The sequence below is a fragment of the Equus przewalskii genome, chromosome 7 (assembly GCF_037783145.1).
Source record: "Equus przewalskii isolate Varuska chromosome 7, EquPr2, whole genome shotgun sequence".
NCBI classification, from domain to species: domain Eukaryota; kingdom Metazoa; phylum Chordata; class Mammalia; order Perissodactyla; family Equidae; genus Equus; species Equus przewalskii.
The window spans coordinates 84,015,849-84,031,221 of record NC_091837.1 but is presented as its reverse complement, the minus strand read 5'-3'; the positions used below and the strand labels follow the sequence as shown (position 1 = coordinate 84,031,221).

Genomic DNA, 15,373 nt, shown 5'->3' with positions numbered 1-15,373 from the left:
AATGGGGCGATATTTATGGGATGGAGCGTGACAAACAAATTATCATACACTATCCCTGATTTCCCAAGGTGAGCTCTAGACATTTCCAGTGAAACGGCTTTTAAAATGTATTGCATCTAGTTATCTAGAGACAGAAAAGTAGAAGATGGATTCACAGCATTCTCGATACTATAAATCCCGTTCTTGAGCAGCCAAACTATTTCCCTGGAGGTGTTTGGGATAACACAGGTTTAGAAGACAAAAGTAAACAAAGGACTGTTGTTTCTTACACAGAAATTGGCCTAAAAGTTCAAGGTAGAATTCTAGCGAGATACAAGACAACTCTTTTTCACTCTGTCTAGTTGGACCAAATTGATGAGAAATCACAGCGTTCTGAGCCCATTGCTTCATCCACATTAATGTCTCTGGTTTTACTACTCGAAGTGGCAGCAGCTCAGGTCTGAGAAGCAATAGCAGAGGAAGTGGGAGCAAGAGAACTCATTGGCCCCATCCAGGTTCATCATGTATGATCTTTCATCTTCTTATCTTGGCTTTACTGCTTTTTATAATTCAAATGCAGAGGCATTAGCACATTCTATATTCAGTACATTTCAGGAAATTAAAGTTAACTGAGGTTTTATACCTGCTAATATATATGTCTATAGACAGGGTCACAAGGGGTCAGAAAATTCTAATTATTGAGCAAGAATAAAGGGAATTTTGATAGCAAAATTCTAAACGGAAGCCAAAGTATGAACCCAAGTATAGCTGGATGACCAAGGAGCCCTCTTCCATCTGACTGAATCTCATCCAATTTTGAGGGGAGGAGCCTGCATGGAGAGCAAACTCTGGGGTAAAATTACATGATCTCACTGCCTGAAGGATACCAGGCTTAGGTGCAGAGTCACAAAAGTGTAAGACTGGTTTTTAACTCCTACCCCATCCCAATCCCCACATCCCATATTAAGGAAGCTTTACACAGGGAAGGTTATGAAGGTTCCTGAGTGAGACTCATTTATTGAGTTAGAAAGCTGAACGATTAACCCTTATAAATTATATTATCAACATTATGTAAGCAAAATAATCTGATCAATCTTCCCAATTAAAAAAATTAATAAAAGTGCCAAGTAAAATCTTTTTAAAGATAAACATTTTGATTCATTGTTGAACTGGCCCAAAAGAAATCCTCAGAGATCAAAACAAAGAAGAAATCATGTCAAAGTAGGGTTATAAAAAATCACAACTATATTTTGAGATACAACCAAATAGACCTTCTAGAAATAAATACATAATTGTTGAAAATTAAAATTAACTGAATTATTTAATACCTTAAACAAGAATACAACTAAACAAAGAATTAGTAAACTGAAAGTAAATCTAAAGTTTTTTTCTAAAGGCAGAGAAAAAGAGCCACTGAAGCTGTGGATAAGCAATGAAAAGAAATAGTAATTAGAATAATAACTTTTTATCTTATTTGAATCCCAAATAATGAAAAGAGAAAGAAGAGTCAATATTTTAAGGGATAATGAATGAGAATACTCAAGAATTAATTAAAAAAAAAGACATTGACACTCACGTTAACAAAGTTCAAAAAATCACCAGTAGGACATGTTAAAAACAAACAACCACCACCACCAAAAACACCTAGGAAGATCAGAGTGTCACCTCGGAATTCAAAACCCAAAGCGAAGATGTTAATGGCAGCTAGAAATTTAAGAGATATTATCTATTAAAAAAAAATAATATGTATACTAGCAGCAGACTTTTCCACAGGAATAATAAAAGCCAGAAAAAGGGAGAGAAAATATCTCAATGTGCTAACGAAAAAAATATGTCAGACTGACATAAATATAACTTCTCTTGCTCTCTTTTGGTTTCCACTTGCGTGGAATATCTTTTCCCATCCTTTCACTTTGAGTGTATGCATGTCCTTAAAGCTGAAATGCATCTCTTGTACGCAGCATATAGTTGGGTCTTGTTTTTTATCCACTTAACTACTCTATGCCTTTTGATATGAGAGTTTAATCCATTTTCATTTAAAGTAATTATTGGTAGGTAAGGACTTTCAAATGCCATGTTATTAGTTGTTTTCTTGCTGTTTTGCACTTCCTTTGTTACTTTCCTCCTCTCATGCTGTCTTCCTTTGTGAATTGATAATTTTCCATGGTGGCATGCTTTCATTCCCTTCCTCTCTCTTTTGCATATACAGTAAGTTTGTGTACCTGAGATTTGCTAAGAGAGTAAACTGTAAGCATTCTCACTACACACACAGAAAAAATGGTAACCGTGTGAGATGTGCATGGGCTAGCTAACCTGATTGTTGCAATTATTTCACAAAGTAATTGTATGTCAAAACATCACGTTGTATACATTAAATGTATACAATTTTATTTGTCAATTATACTTCAATAAAGCTGAAAAAATTTTTTAAAAACTACACCAAAAATCTTTTAAAAATATGTCAGCCTGGCATGTTTGGAACGTCAAATTATCTTTCAAGGAAAAAAGCAAAATACAAATATTTTTAGGTTAACAAATGCTGAGCTAGCATTTACTACCAATAAGTGACTACCAAGATAGAAGAGGCTCCCTGGGTAGGCCTGAACCCCCCACGATCCTCGTGGCTTCTGAGATTCTGGAAAGATTTGTAGCTTCACTGTGGCTGTGAATGGGGAATAGGAGATTAGCTGAAGTGGGGACGAAGTTGGTATGCTGCCCTGCAAGTCCCTTGGTTAAAAAAGGGGACAGACATTAAGAAGGGTGTACACCGTCTACTGGTAAGGAGTTGAGGAAACAAACAAACAAACAAAAACTACTTTTACTCTGAGAAGCAACTGGGTCAACACTAATTATGAGAGTTGGAAAATGCTGGTGAGCGTAGTGGCTGTGCATGCATTAAGAACGGCATATAAACGCTCTCCACTTTTATCAGACTTATCCAGATAAAGAGCTTAGATACTAATCCTCCCAAATTCCCCAAACCCAGTTGTGGCTACTCCAGTGTTTGAGGCAGCTATAATAGAAAGAAAGGGATTTTCAAATCAGATTGTGATTGAAATAATAATCTTAAATTGCCAGTTAACCAATGCATTACACTGACCACATCAGAAACCACCTTGATTAATTTGTACACCATAAAGCAGTCATTTTTTTAAAGTAATTTTAGCTATAAAGTTTAACTAATGCATTCACAATTCCATGCCTTTAAATTTTACAACTGTTATAACTGTATAAAGATAAAAATTCTATCAGAAAAATGAAGCTATGAGCTTTAGTGATATGATCAAATGGACAGTTTAAGGTATGGGATTGAAGGAAAGCAGACAGGGCCTTCACTTATCAGTTTAGCAGTTTATCAAAGTTAGAATTTGATTCAAACTCCACACAGGGCTTTCTAGTCATAATCAATGTATAGCATAATGCTTTGAACACTGTTGGCAATCAATAAATGTGGAGGGAGCAGTTCAATCTCACAGCTGTGGGGATATATGAACAGTGAAAAACCAAAAAGTATTATTCGATAAAATTTATAGAAACTCTAATTGAAAAAAGGTTTCAGTTATGGTTGGGGCATCCAAAATAATGTGTATCTATTTTTAATTAGCTCTGAATTGCTATATTGTTTAATTCTTCTTCTCCAAAAGGTGAAAGAGAGTGGGAACAAAGTGATCCAGATCAAATTTTAGGAGGGTCATGCAGTAAATGTTTATTTCAAAACTATTTTGCTAAAATTTGGATTGCTATTGACAATTCATGAACTTTTACTCTAATTTAGGATTTGTTATGACAGAATTGACTGTTCTTTTGTTATAATTAGAAAGTATATTAAACAAGTACTGCCTTCTACCTATAAAATTGACCATAATTTAATTTAATAATGATTCAGTACACTTCTCAAAATTCCTATTAGTAGGTTACATTAAATATCCAAAAGTCCTTGTGATATCTCCAAAATTTTGGTCAAGTAAATACACCAAAACAGTAAAATTTTGGTGCTTAACTTCTAAATTCTGCTATTGCACAACATATAAATTTTTTTAAAACCAATTGGGAATCATCAAATGAAAAGCAAAAATAAATAAGATTTTCTAATTATTCCAGGAATTATTTCCAAAAAAACAGTCCTCATTCTGTGATAACCTAACCTTTGAAATCACTTTGCAGGAGAGAATAATAAAACATTTCTGTGTGTTTTTTCAGCTGAACCTGTTGACCCTTTTAGAGAATCATTGCAATTCTACCCATTCAAAATATAGTGAGGGAAATGATTTACTTAAGGATGACAAGTTTCTGCATTTTTGCTTTACTTTGAGCGCATAGCTTTCAAAGAAGTAGTGGTCTTTGAAAAAAAAAATTCAAAAGAAAAACATTCACAATGTCAGCAGATCTAGGTTCCTGATGTATATGTAATTCTTGATGCCCTGTTGCAAAATGGAATACAGCCAATGGGCCAAGTTATATCATCAATAGATGGTCAGGGGAGAGGAAGAGGGAGATGTTCTCTTGTTGAATCAGTGGTTCACATATGAAGAATGCTGTATTGTTCGTGCAGCCGCAGATACCCGATCACAATTAGTAACATCAAGTACATTCGTAAATGAAAAATCACCACACATATTATTTCTCTAAACTAAGCTAACTCTCTTACTCCAGAATTAAATCTCTTTCCAATTTCAGGCCTCTTTTTTCTTTTTTTTCTCTTTATTTCAATGGAAGCAGCTAAAGCTTCAGCATACATTTTTGGTCATGTTGCCATTGACCTTGCATATCTTTTCTGTAATTTCCACTCAATAATGGAATGTTTGCTTCTGTCACTTTCCAAAATTGTCCAAATGCAGAGCTGGATTCACATCATTAGGTCATCAGACTGCTACACGGAATAAATAGTAGTGCTTTAGTTTCAATTGCAACCTAATTTTACAATTTTATTCCAAACCAGCTTGTTCTAGTTGTATCTTGATTGCTTTGTGATATGTTGTATTCATGCTCCATTAGACAGATGCCAACAGTATAATTCATCTAGGAGAGACATGGAGGTGGAGAGTGGCCCCAAAAGGTACTTCCCAGAAGCATAGTATTCAAATGGACTCGCTAATTGCCATGAGGAGGATTCCTGCTGTTCCCTTTGATAGTTTTTATATAAACTGACAAGAGTTATAAAAAAAAGCTTTCGCTCTTGAATAGCATATAAGGGTTTCCTTTTGCTGCCAAATATGGCCAATTGTCAAGGGGGAACATAAAAACAAGCATATAATTTTTTTTTAAATACATTCTAGACCAAGGGAAATAATAAAATAAAAAATTCAGTGGAACAGAAAACATATTTGAAGGGTGATAATTGCACCTTCTAGAAATCTTCCTTTTCTTCCATTTGATTTCTCTGATTATTGTCTACCTTAACACTATAGTGCATTCACTAATATTTATAAGATACATTTTTCCCTGTGGATAGCTAACATTCTGTCTTCTAAAACAAGACACAACTTGATTGTAATGACCCGGTCTAAGTGCGTGAGTTTTGCTTGCATATCACCTTAACTATATCTTATAAGATATCATGTCATGCTTTCTTCTTGTTTTACTATCTTCGAATTTCTCTTCCCAAAGTTCTGTTTTGTTAAGTAACTAACCATTTTCCAGACTCGTAATTGATTTAACAATCTCATATTTCCTTGGGATTTCTCCTTCTATCCAAACCAACCTCACTCTCTCTTTCTCTCCTGTACCCCACTCTCTCATATACTCATTATTTATTGCTAATTTGAAATCATAATGATTCAAGTAAATTTTGACGCAATTAATAAATCTGAACGAAAATACTTATTTAATATTTATAACATATAAATTATTGTATTTCTGAGTGTGGATGTAGGCAAAGTTAATATCCCAATGTATTTCTTAAAATTATATATAATAGGAAAAGCAAGAACAGAATACCTCTAAAGGTGAAATGATAGAAAGTTCCATATGAAAGAAAAATAAAGTACAATAGGAGTTTAAACACAGAGCTCTCACTTTAGATGAGCTTTAAGTGGAGCTTGGCATGATGGATTAGAATGTGACAGTAGACATGCAGGAAGATTATTCCAAGTGAAAACAATAGTATGAGCAAAGGTCCTGAGGCACAAAGCTTAAAGATAGTTACCTAAGTAACTATTAGCAATTTACATGATAGCTACATTATTCAGCATATAGAAGAAAGAGTATTTAAGAGAGGTTTATCAATTGTGTCAAATATTTCATTGATCAAGGAAGATGAAGATCGAAAATGATTGATGATGTGCATTTCAGCTATAGTGCAGTGGATATTTTGTGATTGAGGCTAAGGACATAAGTACATTTATGTTTTCCCTTCATGCACAGTCTGCTTTAATATATATCCAGGGTAATTGTTCAACTGTCCATTTTCCTCTATCATGTAGAACAATTATAAGTGGAAACAGCATGAAAGATTTAAACACAGTTGTAGAAGGCAAAACATACAGCAGGGTTCTTTGAAACAATTGTATCTGGGATCTTAAAACGTGTTCCTCCCATGTCTTAGATATATTTACTTCAGTTTTCAAACAGTAATAGATCTGGTAGTTTTAATAGAAGAGTGGAAATCTCATCTCTAAAGGGAGGCAGGGTTAAATGGGTTTAAGCCAAAGACACCAAGGCCACTTCCACACTTCCTTCTTGGAGGTGAGTTTACTCTTAGTCAAGAAAATCAAATAGTTTTAACACTGCACAAGGTCTTTTGTAGTCAAGTAGGTGACTGCTCTCTTTTCTCCTTGTTGTGCTTGTTGCATTGGCTCTAGGCTGAAATTCAGAAGGAAACTGCTCACATCACTAGATCAAATAAGATCTCCTAATCTTACTAAATTAAATAAGAGCTTCTTCTACTGACGTGTCTTTTAATTCAACCATTTACTCAGTCACTCACTGATTCACTCATTCTTCCTTTTAATTATTCGCTCATTCAGGAAACTGTGCACCTACTACCCGCCAGGAAATGAACCAGGCCATGAGAACACAAAACAGGCAGACACAGACGGCCCTTGAGTTCACGGAAAGCAGATTCTCATGCAGATCACATTAACCTCACAGGACAAACAAGAGATTAAAGTGCTGGGAATAGGGATACCAGGTAATGATGTTATTTATCTCCCCTTTTCTTTACCTCATCACCCTTGACCCTAACGTCACTGTATGAGGGATACCCAGGACTCCCATTATGTTCTCTCTGGATTCATTCATTGACTCTTCTTTCAACTTTTTTATCCTGCCTATTTCTACCTTGGATTTTCCAAAATTTGTGTTTAAAATAAAAAGGTAATATGCATATTCATGGGCATATTAGTGACCATATTTTTATCCAGAACGATTTGGGATTTGCGGATTGTCATAAGCACCTGGAAGACATATACTATTTCTCATACATTAGGGGTGATACATTATATCTTATAGTATATTCCTTGCTAAGATTTAATGATTAAAAAACAACTAATATTTATTGCGTGTATCTTATTAATTTGGCATACTTTTCTTTCATTTAATCTCCATACGTACTCTACATAAATATATAGGTACTCATTTAAAATTGAGGAAACTGAGGTTTTAAGGGTAATACATAGAAAAATAGCACATTTTAATAGTTCATGAAAACTGCCTCTAATTGGTTGTCACATTAATTCTTTTCATTTTCTTTAAAACTACAAAGCATCCCTACGTCACTGAGGTGAGCAGAGATTCTAGAATGCCAGGGCATGTCTATCCCTTGATGTGTACTTTATCTAAGGAGAACTAAACAGACTCAATACAACAAACTCAGTTTTTAAAAGGAAAACATTAACAGTCTTTCCAGCTCTGTAAAATCCCTGGACCTATTTAAGGGTTTGGGTCCTGGCAATTAGTTAGAAAGTGAAAAACATAAGACTTCTTTTAGGCTGAAAGAGTCCAATAGAATGCATTACATCAATAATGCCACATAGTGACTACATGACCTCAAATTCTCTATTCTGCAAGCCCACAAGGGAAGGAGAGTGATTTTCAATAATGCTGCAAAATAATGGACTCAATTCTCCCCTGCATTGCAGGGAATAAGAGTTTCTGAAACACAAAGAAAGAAATCTCAGCCATTTTCATTCCCCTCCTATATCCCACCATTGACTCTTTCCAAAATTAGAGTTAGAAAAACCCCAGTGTTTCACACCAAGCAGAACTAACTACCCATTCGGCTGTATTTTGTGTATCTTTTTCAAATATAGTCCTGGTATTTCAAATCCACATGGAAATGTTGGGCTTAGAAAAAAAAAAAACTATATTGGAATAAATTTCAGGAAGTTTAAAATATTTCATTTTAAAAGTAAAACCATCAAATCATTAAAAAAATATGAGGGAGATGGAGACAAACTTTAAATACGTGACATACAAGTTTCATTTATGACGTACATAACATACAGAGAAAATGGAAAATCAACATTATCAACGGCAAAATTTCATTGATTATTTCACATTTTCTAGTCAATATATTAATTACTTTCTCATCATACCGTTTGATTCTTCCATAACAATGTAGACAATTATTATTATCTTTATTTTACAGATGAGGAAGCCATGCTTGTAGTAATAGATAAAATTAGAAATTACTTTATTGAACCTATATCTGTCTCCAAAGATCTGGGAAATTAAACTACACAATAATGGATTGGTGCATCATGTGTATGTGTGTGCAACATGGATTCACCAAATGACTTCATCAAATTTTATGCATATATACTTAATTTTATATATAGTTATTAAATATAACCATTATATGCAAATTTTATGTATGTAAATTTACTATATGTAAATTTATATACATATAAATTATATATCTATACACACACACACTTAAAAGGAAGTGCTCAAAAACCAAATGATATAAATCAAAATGATGTGAAGGTACTAAGATATGATCTTGCACACATTGCCTTGACAAAAATTATGCAGTTTGACAATATCGAGCATTTGAAAAGAGGTGCGCGAAGCATTCAAAAGAGGGTGAATCAACCGCAATTTATATATGTTGCTAGTGGGAGTGTAAATTGGTATGATAACTTTGGTAAACAAATTGAAATTATCTTGTAAAGTGAGCATACCTAACTCAGAAATATACGTAGGAAATATTCTTGTATTTACATAATAGAAGATATGTATAAAAATATCGAGGGGCCGGCTCCGTGGCCGAGTGGTTAAGTTCTTGCGCTCCACTGCATCGGCCCAGGGTTCGGATCCTAGGCGCAGACATGGCATCGCTCATCAGGCCATGTTGAGGCGGCATCCCACATCCCACAACTAGAAGGACCTGCGACTAGGATATACAGCTGTATACAGGAGGGGTTTGGGGAGATAAAGCAGGAAAAAACAAAAAAAGATTGGCAACAGTTGTTAGTCCAGGTGCCAATCTTTAAAAAAAAAAAAAAAAAGGAAGATTGGCAAGAGTTGTTAGCCCAGGTGCCAATCTTTCAAAAAAAAAAAAAATATCCATAGCTGCACTGTTGATAATAAGGGAAGAAAATTGGAATCAAGTTAAATATTCATTGACTAGAAGATAGTTAATCAAGTATGCTACATTCACACAGTGGAATATTATACAATAGCAAAATTGAACATAAAGCAGGTCCATATTATGACATGAATGGATCTCGGTAAGATAATATTTAGTAAGAAACAAGCCACACAAGACTGCATTGAGTATAACTTTTAAAAATAAATTTAAAAACAAGCACAACTAATTTTTGTTTTGTTAAATACATCCTTTCACACACACATACACATTTTGCAGCTGAGTCACATCAGGGATGAAGTTAGCAGAACTGGTTGCCTGGTTGGAGGAGTATACGTAGGTCCATATAAATTATTCATAATTTTAATTTATTAGGTTGCTTGATAGGCCTTGCGTGTCCATTGTATTAGTAAAATAAATAATAAATAATATAAAATAGAATAAAAGTGGGTAATAGTAGGTCTAGGGCAAAATGTGATAGTGCTTAATGAAACAAGAATTATGATGAATGTTCTTTTGTGCACTTGACCCCGCTCCTAAAAAAAGAAACAGCAGAATTGCCCAAATCTAATGGCTTGGGACTTATTTTCTTCTGGATGGTACATGATGTCTGTGATGGGATGACGTCTGCAGGATGTAAGAGCAACATGGGCTTTGTTCTCAGCACACACTCAGCTTTCCTCTTGCCCGGTCTCCAGTTGCTCAAATATCAGGACGTTGTTTATAAATATCTCAGACTACTTTACGTCAATTTCTCAAGAAACAGATTCTAGGACAGAAGTTTGCATGCAGGAAGTTGATTTGTAGACTCAGGAAAAAAAGAAAAAACTAAGAATGAGGGAAGCAGGGTTTAGCAGAAGGAGTGGTTACCACAGAGGTAAACGTCCAGGAGCTCTGCAAGGGGAAGGCTTTTAGGAATTTTCCAACAGAGGCATGTGCCTTGGTATTTCCCCATGGACCAGTCATTGGATGCTGACTTCCCTGGGGAGGAAGTTGAGAATTTGTGTGAGGTGGCTCCCTTTGATGCCTAGGGCTCAACTGTAAACTGTCAGCGGCAGAACCTCACAGTGGCTGAGGGATGAGCACCTCTATCTTGAAGTGGGACTCTGGGAAGCACATCACACTTCCACGCTAGGACCCCATTGGGTTTCATTTGTGTGCAGAGAGCATGTCTTATCTACCTTTCTATTTGTCACTGTGCCTGGCACTGGGACTGACTCAGAGTGAATAACTAACCAATGGTTGGTTATATTATTATTCTTTACAAAGGTACCCTCTTTGATTTTTAAGATTTTCATACTAAAATGCATTATCGTAATTGTATCACAACTCTCCAAGTTCAATAAATTTATTTTTCCAATTTTTAATGGCACAAATGGAGTCTCTAAATGGCTAAGTAATTTGCCTGTTACAAAAACACTGGTTCAGACAGAACTCTAGCACTTATCATGGTCCTCTATATTTAACTGCAGTGTTCTTTTTAGAAATAAAATAAAATTAACTTAGACGGAGCAAACATAAAGTCAGATTTCTGGGGAGCTCAACAAAAATAAATGGCAAATTATTACCCATAGAATGTGGGACAAACAGTTCAGCACTGGGGACCAGGTAAACTTCTTGCAACCCAGTTAAAACATACTCTCACAGTTGTTGCTGTTAAGAATATATTCAGAGACAATATACCAAAATTCAAGCAGCCTTCTACCCTTCCTTACACGGTGACTCTATCATCACAATATTCATTTAGGAAGTTATAGTCACAGGAAAAAAACACAGTCTGAAAAGTAACTACTGAATAAAAAGTATGGAGTTGAAAAAAACACGATAAACAAAAACGTAGATACAGAGCAAGAAAGACTAAAGGAAGGTAAAGAACAAGCATCCCCAAACGGCTATGCCAGCAGAGAGTGAATCAGAAGAAGATACAAAAATACTATAAAATACATTCCTTTTTAAAATCAAGGCCTCAAAAAAAGAAGAATACAATTTCAAAGGATTAGAGATAAGATAATAGACAGAAATAAAAAGTGAGCTGGCATAACTGAGGATAGAAATAAGGAATAAAAACAAACTCAACTCTGAAATGACTGTAGTATGATAAAACGAGGCACTCTCAAAAATGTAGGACAGAGGACTTGAGAATAATGAGTAGACATAATTGAGAAATAAAAGAAAATTATGTGAAGGAAATGAATGATATTTGTCACAAGCAAAAGCAAAGCTGAAGTAAGACTCCTTGTAATTTCTCAGAAAAAGAATTGAACAAATGGGACAGAAAAATAGTAAAAATATTACTTAAAGCAAAAGTTGCTTGACAAAATGACCTGAATATTTTGATTAAATGAACAAGCAAATGCAACACAGAACATTGATACACTCATCCCATTAAGAATTTTAGACTTTAAGAAATTAGAAATAATTCAAAAGATAGCCAGTGTTCATCCTCCAAGAATAATCTAGCCAGGGAAAATAGCTGATGAATTTGGACATCTGCTTTAGTATGAAATTAATAGTGTTAAAAGATAAGCTGAGGCATGTTGAACTTTTAAGAGTTTATTTGAGCAAAAATTGATTCCTATTGAGCAGCACCAAACTAGAAGTTGTTAGGGGTGCTCCACCCACAGGATCTTGAGAAAGACTTTTATAGAGAAGAGCCAGAAGCAAAGCAAGACAATTCTTTGGCTATAGCTTAAGCAATTGTGTTATTTGAGAAAGCCTGGTCAGCTGTTTGTGACTTTGTCCTTAGCTTTCAATTTCTTAATCTTGAGGCAATACAGCCTTAGATGTGGGTTTGCTTACAGGCTACAAGGCATCAAAGCCATCTCAGTCTAATGGCCTCCTTGTTTAATTAATTTACAATAGGTTTTCTCCAATACGTAACAACACATGCAATAGCTATTTCCTGGGAAATAATAATTGGGAATTCACTAAATCATAAATGGAGTAGCCTGAATAGTAAGAATTGAATTCATATATCTGTTGAATTAGTCTAAGTAGTGGTAGTGATTAGATTATAAATATTACAAACATGACAAAAAGGAAATAATTGCTTTGTTTTTCAAAACCATGCATGTTCATTAAAGCTCTTCACAACTGTACATGACATATCTGAAGAGATATTTTTCTCTCGCCACTCTAAGATCACTGTGGAGAAACAGAGTTGGGAGCAGCAGTAAGTCACTCAGAGCAGCAAGATATTTGGTTAAATCATTAACATATGTCAGCGTGAAACCAGCATACACCCCCCAACCCCAACTTCTGTTACACCTCTGATAAGTAAGGTTAAGGCAGCCCATACTGCCTCTCAGATCTGCCTGTCACCCCAGGACAGACCCTCAAAATTAGTTCTCTACTGGTATTGATCAGAAGTCCACCAGGGGCTCCTGTTCTGTCTTGTTCTGCATATCTGTCCCCAGGATGGCTAGGTCTCTCTCTCTCTCCCCCTCTCCCCCGAGGCTTCCCTGCCCCTCCCACCCTCCCCCTCTCTTCCCTTCCCTTTCCTCTCTCCCCTGCCCCTTTTCCTCCTCCTCCCCTCCTCCTGTCCATAGGCTTGAGTAATAAATGTTTCCATCATACAGATTCAATTGAAGTAAATAACTTCAAGAGCATAGTTGATGGTAAAATATAGGAAAATAATTAGAAGTGATGTTTTGAAAATGTATTGCCTTTGTTTTAAAATAATTTGTTTTATTTTAATCTAATAGAATTTAATTTTTAATAATGGCTGTGTTTAACAACCAGCTGGCACAAATCCTGAAAATTAGCGATTGGCTCTCCTGACCCTGAAGGACCTGGCTCTGGTGTTCTGCTGGGTAAATTGTGGGACGCTGGCAGGTAGGCAGCCCAGAGGACAAGGGCAAGGTGGTTACAGACTACTGGAGAAGATATAATGGGGGTCTTACAGTAGTGATGTCACACACAGAGACAGAGAAAAGGACAGATTTGTGATATATTTTTGGAAGTAAAAACCAATTGACTTGTTGAAAGATTAGATGTAGGAAGTTAAGGAAGAGGTACTATACACAGTATAAATAGGAAGATATAGTTATTAATTCATTCCATAAAATCAGGTCCACAGTCTCTGTTCAAAACCAGCAGGGTCAGATGTCTTCCAATTATTTTAAAAGGTAATCCAGTGCATATAACATATATTAAATAATACCCCCAGAGGGTATGGACAACACATGTAAAAATATAACTATGATCAGAAATGCATGAATATTTACATTAGTTGGGCAAAATAGAACCATAAATAGGCCCCCATCCATGCACCAGGTTTTGTTGCAAAAAAGAAGACACTTGTATACATGGAGACATAATCTATCCTGATATGAAGATTTCACAAATTCATAAAATGCAAAACAAATACTATTGGAGTCCTAACAGGGATCTACTTTTTATGTATAAGGTAATTTTAAAGTTTACATCTAAATACAAATGTAAAAAATATCCAGTTCTTGTGTCAAAGTGAAACCCAAACCAAAATTGTACAGTATCAGTAAAGCGGTGAGGAAGAATCCTATGGCATACCGTTGAAGCAAGACCTCTCAGAATCCAGGTAAATCTGTGCTCAGAGAAATCTGTTTTGGCACTGTGGAATGGTCATCTAGAAAAAATAAGTTTACACAAAAATAAATTGCAGATAAATAAAAAATAAATATTTTTAAAAGGGAAACTGAAATTATTAGAATTTAACACAAAATCAATTTAATCTATAGTAAGATCACCTTTATATAGCAAACATAAAACTTAAAATCTATAGATGAAAAGATTAGTGCATCTTATATATAAACACTAAAAAAATTTATTCAGCAAAACGTCTTATCATTTAGGTCCCAACACAATGTAAAATTTAGGAAATATATTTATAACACATAAATTAAGGACTAATTTCTCCAACATATAAAAAATTTTTGACATCACTAAGTATAACAGAATTACAACCCTTTAAAATTGAAAGGAACCAGAAGGGTTCACAGAAAAATAAATACATAAATGCACAGAGAATGTGCATGATAATTCTATATGTGCATAATAATTCTGCTCTCTTCATTGGACAAAGTCCTTTCTCCTATTTTAGTTTCTTCCTTGGGCACAAAACCTCCTGTAGTTCTAGGTCTCAGTTGGATATACAAAACTTTTAATTATCACCAGATCTGAAGGGTGCCTAGGAAGGTGGGCTTCAGTCCAATGAGAAAGGATGAGCATGAAACATAGAATTCACATTCAACTTTTCTTCAACAAGTGTTACTGGCCCATTGGTTCTTATAATAATGACATTAATTTAAATACATCCTTCAAAGCATACATGATTTTTTTCTCACTGATACCGTTATCTGAAACTGTATAAAAACATCAGTGATTGCCAGAAGTTGTGGTGGAGGAGGAATGATTAGACGGGGCACAGAGGATTTTTAGGGCACTGAAACTACCCTGTATGATACTATAATGGTGGATACATGTCCTTATACGTTCATCCAAACCCATAGATTATGAAACATCAAGAGTGACCTGTAATGTAAACCATGGACTTCGGGTGAAAATGATGTGTCAGTGTGGGTTCAATGATCGTAACAAATGTACCACTCTGGTGGGGGATGTTGACAGTGGGGGAGGCTGTGCATGCGTGGAGGCAGGGTTATATGGAAACTCTCTGTACTCTATGCTCAATTTTGCTGGAACCCGAAATTGCTCTAAAAAAATAGAATGTGTTTTAAAAAATGGTTATTGCTTGGTACATGCTAATCCCTTATCAAATGGTAGTGATTATCCTTTCCAATGCAATGTTTTTCCTACCAGATACAGACTGACTAAAATGCAGACAGCATCATGTTATATCTTTATACTTTCTCCCCAATTAATCCT

The 15,373-nt window shown here is 35.1% G+C and overlaps 1 long non-coding RNA gene across 1 annotated transcript in view; it reads left to right on the top strand.

Annotated features, from left to right (window-relative positions):
- Positions 1–715: 715 nt before the first annotated feature.
- Positions 716–15,373, top strand: part of LOC139084589 (uncharacterized) — a 30,290-nt gene continuing 15,632 nt past the window's right edge. The window contains exons 1-2 of the long non-coding RNA XR_011542089.1: positions 716–893; positions 6,945–7,108. This is a non-coding gene — a long non-coding RNA (uncharacterized lncRNA). The remainder of the gene's footprint in view (positions 894–6,944; positions 7,109–15,373) is intronic.